Below are 7,252 nucleotides of genomic sequence, written 5' to 3'. Positions count from 1 at the left end.
CAGTCACTAAATTACAGCCGATATTTTAAAGGTTGTTGAGAGGCAAGACAAGACATAAGAATGATTCAAGAATGTTTATTTATATATATTTATATATATATATATATATATATAATATATATATATATATATATATATATATATGTCATTTTTGCAGCAACAAGCGAACCAAAGCGCTTCAACCCCAACTGGAATATACCTATATATATATATATATATATATATATAATATATTTTTCCATTATCACGATTTGCTGCATACAAGGATAGAATGGCTGTAGGCTTCAACTCTAGAGAATATTGTTAAGAGAGAGATAAATAAAAAAAAACATTTGTTTAACATATTCAACTGCTATAATATATATATATACTATATATATATATATATATATATATATATATATATATATATATTCAACTGAAATTCATATATATATATGATTTAACACTTATGCACTGTTGGAGTTTTAGACAGAGAGCCAAACAGATACATGAGAGCAATACCCACCAATTGAATGATCTCCCTTCTTTCCTCAATTGTTTGTCAATCTTTCTATTAAGTTCTTCCACTTCACTGAAATAGTTATCAGAGAACAATCACTTTTGTGATAACAGAAATATCAGTAGCAAAATGGTGCACTAGGCATTGTGCAAAAAAAAATTCATATTGTACTCTGACCTGAAATGATAATCTGGACCAGAAAGGAAGACCTGCTCAGCCTCCTGCAAGGACAAATTCCGGAGGGCAGCCAGGGCATATATGATGGCCTATGAAAAACATTAATATAAATATACTGTTATAGCACTACTGAACAGCAAGCTATTAAACATGGGTCCATACATGAGTAGCACCAGCATGTAGTTTATACAGTAGCTTTTGTAAGTGCAGGAGCAGGACACAAACAAACAAATTACATGGACCGGCATACCTCCGGAAAAAGAACATCACAGATGAACTGCACTTCATCTGTGAAGCTCAATTCTGTTGGTGTTCTATCCAGCACTCCTCTCAGATAAGAAAACAAGATGTCCTGCTGTTCCTCACAGATTTACGTAACAGCATTGACTGGCAGTGGATACAGTGGTAATGCAACTGTGGTCGGCAATGTAACCCACATCTGTGAATGGTATACCCTATAATGGAATAACAAGAACATAGAATAGATCATATATTTCAATTTGTAAATTATGTATACCCAAAATTTGAATTAGGTATTTGGTTTTCAAAAACAAATCAGAGAGCTTTGATTCACTGCTCAAATGGAACTGATCATAAAATACATTCTGCTTTTAATGCACATTTTAACTCCAACTGCATTTCCTGAGGGAATGATTGAAAACTTTACCTTCATGGATAACTGCACGATTGAAATGGCTCTCTAAATGGGTTCTGATCTTGCTCAACTTTGATGGGTGGAACAAAGCTGAACTACAGAACGGGCAGTGAAAGTCATTGCAGCATGTGGTGCATCTCTTCAATTCGGGCAGGGATCTCCCTTTTTTGGATTGTTATATGCATCTTGAAAAAGAGAGAGCCTACTTGTTAGAATATTTTGAGATCATGAAAATATCCCTAGTGCCTTTTTTAATCATCTGTCCTACAATGAGCCTAACCAAATCCATAAAATCACTTCATATTGGCCATGCAGAACATGACAGAAACTAACACATGATAACAATGGACTGTATGTGGAGTAGGCCTGCAGATTAGACTAAATTGTAACAAGCTATTAAAACTGCCAAACGCCTCATTCATCATTGCAAAACAATGCCAAAACAACAGGCTAACACATAGTGTAACTAGGCAGTCAGTGCAGTTTAGTTATGGAATTTATTTTATACTTAAATATGGTAAAACAACGAGTATTAAGCCAGTATTCACAATAATACATTAAGCTGCAGGTAAATCTTACAAACCTTACATCAACCATGCTCTTGTCATCTGATAAGTTTAATTAATGTGCTGGCTAGATTCACTTATAATACTTCATCATTAAAACTCAGCAAGGATTTATGAAATCATGGCTACGAATTAACGTCGTAGTAATTAATAAAACTAGCTCACAAATTTTTAATTTGGTGGGAATTAATTATTAATTTATAGTTAGCAGTTCTCACTATGTAAACTTCGCACCGTTTAAACGTTATAAAATAAAACTTAATTAAACATCGGTACTCTTTTTTTTTTTTTTTTTTAAGAAGAAGAATTTTTTTTTTTTTTTTTTTTTTTTTTTATTCAACAATGGCACAGTTTACAAGAGCGTTCATCTCCATTATAAAAATATCACATTGTGCAGTTTCCAACATTGCAAGTATTTTAACATGAACAAAAAACAAACAAAAGACTCACATCATCACATTTTGCCAGGGGAAAAATGCGGACTTACAAAAATATACAATTGTTTACACAACTTCACAGTTTTTGTTGCCTTTTGATTAAGAGAATACTTAATCGTGTTGAGCATATTGCTTGACCTCATGTTAAAGGCCAAAAAAAGATGTTTTGGTGTGTGAAATTTTATTTTTGTGTGTGTGATTTTTTGAAGAGAGTATTGTGATTTTTATTGTGAGTTTTTTTTTGGGTAGTCTTAAATTCTGGTGAGGTCATAAAGGCCAAAAAGAACATCCTTCCAAAACAACTTGAAATCTTTCTCAAATTTTTTCTGCAATAAAGTACAAATGTCAGACCAGAACCTCTGGACAAAAGGGCAGTGCCAAACAAAAAGGGTAACTGTTTCAATACTCATAGAGCAGAAAGTGCACATTACATCAATGTCTTTTTTAAATTTTTTAACAATATGATCATTAGACGGGTAAAACTTATGAATTATTTTAAATGATATTTCTCTAATTTTGTTGGTCAGCAAATATTGGTTGGGTAAGAGCCAGACCTTCTTCCAGTCAATTGTTTTTGCACAAATTTATTCCAGTATGGAACCACATATGGGACTGTGATAATATCTGTTTTGAACAGGATCTAATTAGTTTATTGTTCTTACCATTGTTACAAGAAAAACAAATCTTACCAACTGAAGTATCAGTCAGCGATAACAAAGTTAGTTGTTGTGCGTCCAATCTTGGTTGAGCTCTATATAACATGCAGACACCAGAGGAAATTGCTCCAAAGACTTTGGCAAAATCTCCAGGAGACACAGGGAATTTTGTATTCTTCTGAAACTCATTATAAAAGTTAAGTCAAAACAACCATCCCTGTTAAATAATTGGTCAACAAAAATAATGTTATTATTAAACCAGTAATCAATAAATAAAGATTTTTGTGGTATGTCTTTGTTTGTTCCATATGTAATATTTGTTAGGTGAAAAGGTGTGCTTGTGAAATAAGAGACCATGAAAGGAAGGCCTGGCGGTGAAAAAGATGACATTTTTTATCGGGACTTTATCAATATTATAATTACAGGTTAAGAAATAGTTCAACCCACCAGTTTTGACAGAATATGACATGGTATGACATTCCAAATAGAATTAGGATTTTTAAAGAAATGTTTCAACCCAATTTATTTTAAAAGTATTATTAAGAGTACAGAAATCGAATAAAGTTTAATCCACCCTTTTCATAATCACTTGTTAGCACAGACTATCTTCACCATGATGAGTTCTATTTTTCCATAGGAAACTTTAAAAAGTAGCTTGTCAATCTCAGTAATATGTTTTTTGTCCACATACAGAGATAGAGCTGGATATGTTAACCGTGATAAACCTTCTGTCTTAGACAGTAGGGGTTCTGCCTCTGAGGGAGAGATCCCGCAACAGCCACTGGTTCAGCTTTTTTCTGGTTCTTTGAATAATAGGGTTGAAGTTCAATAAAGACCTTTTTTGTTGGTCCTTGGTAATTGTGATACCTAAATGACAAGTTCAACTCTTAACTGGGCTAGTCCTTAATAGACATGATTTCACACTTATTTGATATTCAACCTTAAGACCCAGAGGCCATGGAAAATTTTTTTTTCTATGTATTTTATTGCACCAGAGACTTGATTTTCATCTCTAGAAAGAGAGTGGTATCGTGCCGCGCAGTTGAGATATAATAAGCTCTCTTACTACATATATTGATGCCGTTTATCTCACTTGATTTAATATGAACAGACAAAAGCTGGGCTACCAATAGAGAAGAGGTAAGGCGAAGCCGGGCACCCTTGTCGGATGCCTCTAAGACACACTGAACCTGGGAGACATACCACCTGGTATTCTAATTGAGCTATTACTATTGTTATAAAGACTTTTAATAGCTGAGGAAAAAAAACTCACCAAAACCGAATTTTTTAAAGGGGACTGTAGAATGAACGGATGCTAAAACGGTGTCAAAAGCTTTGTAGAAATCTACAAACAGCATGAGCCCACCTTCCTCTACCATTTCTGGGGTAATCTAAAATATCTAAAATGAGCCTTATGTTATTTCCTATATGCCTTTTGCTCATGAAGCCTGATTGATGTTTCGTTCTATGATGGAGTCCAGAACAGACCGTAATCTTCTAGCTAATAAGAGAGCTAAGATTTTATAATCGTTGTTAAAGAAGACAAATTGGGCGTCAATTATCTAAAAATAATTTTGTCCTTGTTTGGTTTAGGAATTAGGACTGTTTATTCCTTGGGTCAGAGAGGTGGGGAGGGCATTCGTTTTCAATGGATTCTATGAAGACTTTTAGAAAAAAGGGGACAGTTCACGCGGAAAAGATTTATAAAATTCGGAGGAAGCCCGTACACCCAGGCGATTTGTTATTTTTTAATTGGTTTAAGCTTGCTGTACTTCTTCAAGTGATATAGGCATGTCACAGAGCTCTCTATCCACTTTGGCTTATCATCTTCACTGAAAGGGAGTTTAAAAAAATTATCAGACGCAGTTGGGCTATATTGAGAGCTATACAAGTCTTTATACAAATTGTGAACAAAACTCAGATATTTTACGATGATCTTCAGTGATTAGCTCCATTAATATTTAACTTACTGATACGTTGTTGTTGGAAAACGAATTTTCTCTAAACTAAAGAAATAACGAGAGTTTTGTTCACCTTCTTCTATTAGAGCGAGACCTGATAAAGGCACCCTTTTTTTTTGCCGATACATTTCATCAAGTTTGATTTGTGAGTAAGATAACCCTTCTTTTTCCTCCTTTTGTTAGGGAGTCAAAATCTCTGCAGGATAAATTTGTAATATTAGAGAACAATCTTTAAAACCGCTTTCCTGGCTTTGACTGCTGTCAGCACCAAATAATATTTTCCTATCATCATATTTGAGCAGGTCCCAATTGAGCCCGAAACGTTTGCTCTTTCTTTTCTTTGTTTGCTTAGACCAATAAAGTGAAATCATATCCTTAATCGTATATTGGACTATCCCAGGTGTTTGCAGTGCAGAACAGTTAAAGCTTCCAATAAACTTGAGTGTGTGGTTAAGTGTAGAACCAGCCTGAGATATTAAGAGATATGCAAATAGCTTTATGATCAGTTAAGGAGTAGGGCAGATGCTAACATCAACATAATCCTTGTTTAAACTGTCATATATAAGCCAATCATTGCCTAGAGCCTGATTTATTACCTCCAGGTATACAATCTGCTATTAGGATTCTTCTCTCTCCATATATCTATCAGTTTAAATCTTCTTATAAAGTCAGTCAAGTATGAGTCTGAGTTGTAAGGCTGAGAGGGTGGTAAACATCGGTACTCACCGTCTGATTGCTGTCCATGTCGTCCATCTTTAATTAGTGTTGATCCAGTACGGTAGGTGGCGCTGTCACAAAAAAAAAAAACTAGGGTCCTAGAACTGCAGTCCTAGAACTGCGGTCCTGAAACTGCAGCCTCCGGTTGTGCAGGAATACCCTTCTGATGGGTATGGTGTTCTGTCAGAACACCTGACCTGAAGAAGGCAAATCAGGAGAGCTATAAAGGTATAACGTCTATCATGTAACATTATGTTAAATGTTCAATACAATGACATAGTGCTGGGTTGCGGGCTGGGTATTTTAGACCTCTGCTTTGCTATCACACATCGATCTCTCCCTTGATACTCACAGCACTGCAGATCAATTAAGCTCAGTTTCCAGGGTCTATACTGGTTTTCCTTGCGCTTTGAAAGACACTGGTGTCTCAGTGTTTTGTGAGATCTCCTCTGCAGCTGTTGCTATCTTTGTATTTATATATTACGTCCCTCGCGTGCATTCCAACTGGAAGCGCGTGATGCTGCGCTTGCGCGTCGAGAGCGCGCGTTGTAATTCCACTTGCTGTTGACACTGTAATTTGAAGGAAAAATAAGAACAAGAGAAGGCAAAACTACAATAAAACAAACATATTCAGAAATTCTTTTAAATTGAATTGCTTTAAAACATTGCTAAATAGAATATTGCATTAAAACTTCCAGGATATTTGTCTGTGAAGGACCCATAATGCAGTTGCTGTGGATTTTATTATTAATTAAAAACATTATAATACACAATATATAGAATATGCTTGGGCATATTGTAATATAGAAATGGTGTGATGTTGTATATCATGATGTGCTGAAGATATTGCAATTAATAATACATTTAACCCCAACAATATAGTTCAAATATATTCAAAACTATTTAATAAACTATTCAATGAGTAGTTTATAACTATTTTTCAAATATATTAAAAACACACAGCTTAAACTAAAATCTAATTTAAGAGGGTTTTACAGTGATTGTGAGTGACATATTGAAAGTTATCATAAAGTGTTTTTTTTTTGTTTTTTTTTCCTCAAACTTTTGTGTACATGAGCTTGGTTACATTTATATACATTTATATGTCTTCATCTTTATTCATTTTATTTCATTTTCTTGATAATAAACTTTACCCTTTTAATAGAGTAATTGAATGCTAAATCAAAGAGCTTCACAAGTCAGCGTTAGTGTTTTAATACTCTCCCACAGTGTTTATAAAAGACGGTGACCTTTTTCCTTTTCTGTTTATGACCGCAATGATTAAAGACATTTATAACAACAGATTTGAATAACTCCCTTGGGATTGTCAAATAATAAAAGTGATTATTACATGTGCTCGGAAACAAATATAATGGAATGACAGAGCAGCTGTGTGGAAATAAGTACAACTTTTTGCAAAAAAAAAAAAAAAAATACAGATACTATGTGACAGATTTAATCATTAAGCTCATTAAGACCATTTTTGTTCAGAGACTTGTCCCTAAGAGGAAACAAATGAACTATTGAAGATAATGAATGAGATTACTTTTGCCTAAACATTTGATAAGGCAACATAGGTGT

The 7,252-nt window shown here is 34.1% G+C and overlaps 1 long non-coding RNA gene across 1 annotated transcript; it reads right to left on the bottom strand.

The window, feature by feature from the left end:
- Positions 1 to 261: 261 nt before the first annotated feature.
- Positions 262 to 6,201, bottom strand: LOC109108179. The gene is made up of 4 exons (XR_006161235.1): positions 5,681 to 6,201; positions 680 to 768; positions 509 to 574; positions 262 to 290 (listed from the first exon to the last, which is right to left on the bottom strand). It is a non-coding gene; the product is annotated as an uncharacterized LOC109108179 (long non-coding RNA).
- Between the last annotated feature and the right edge of the window lie 1,051 nt (positions 6,202 to 7,252).

This window comes from Cyprinus carpio, chromosome A11 (genome assembly GCF_018340385.1).
Source record: "Cyprinus carpio isolate SPL01 chromosome A11, ASM1834038v1, whole genome shotgun sequence".
NCBI lineage: Eukaryota > Metazoa > Chordata > Actinopteri > Cypriniformes > Cyprinidae > Cyprinus > Cyprinus carpio.
Note: the sequence above shows the minus strand (reverse complement) of the source record. Positions and strands in the feature narration are given on the sequence as shown.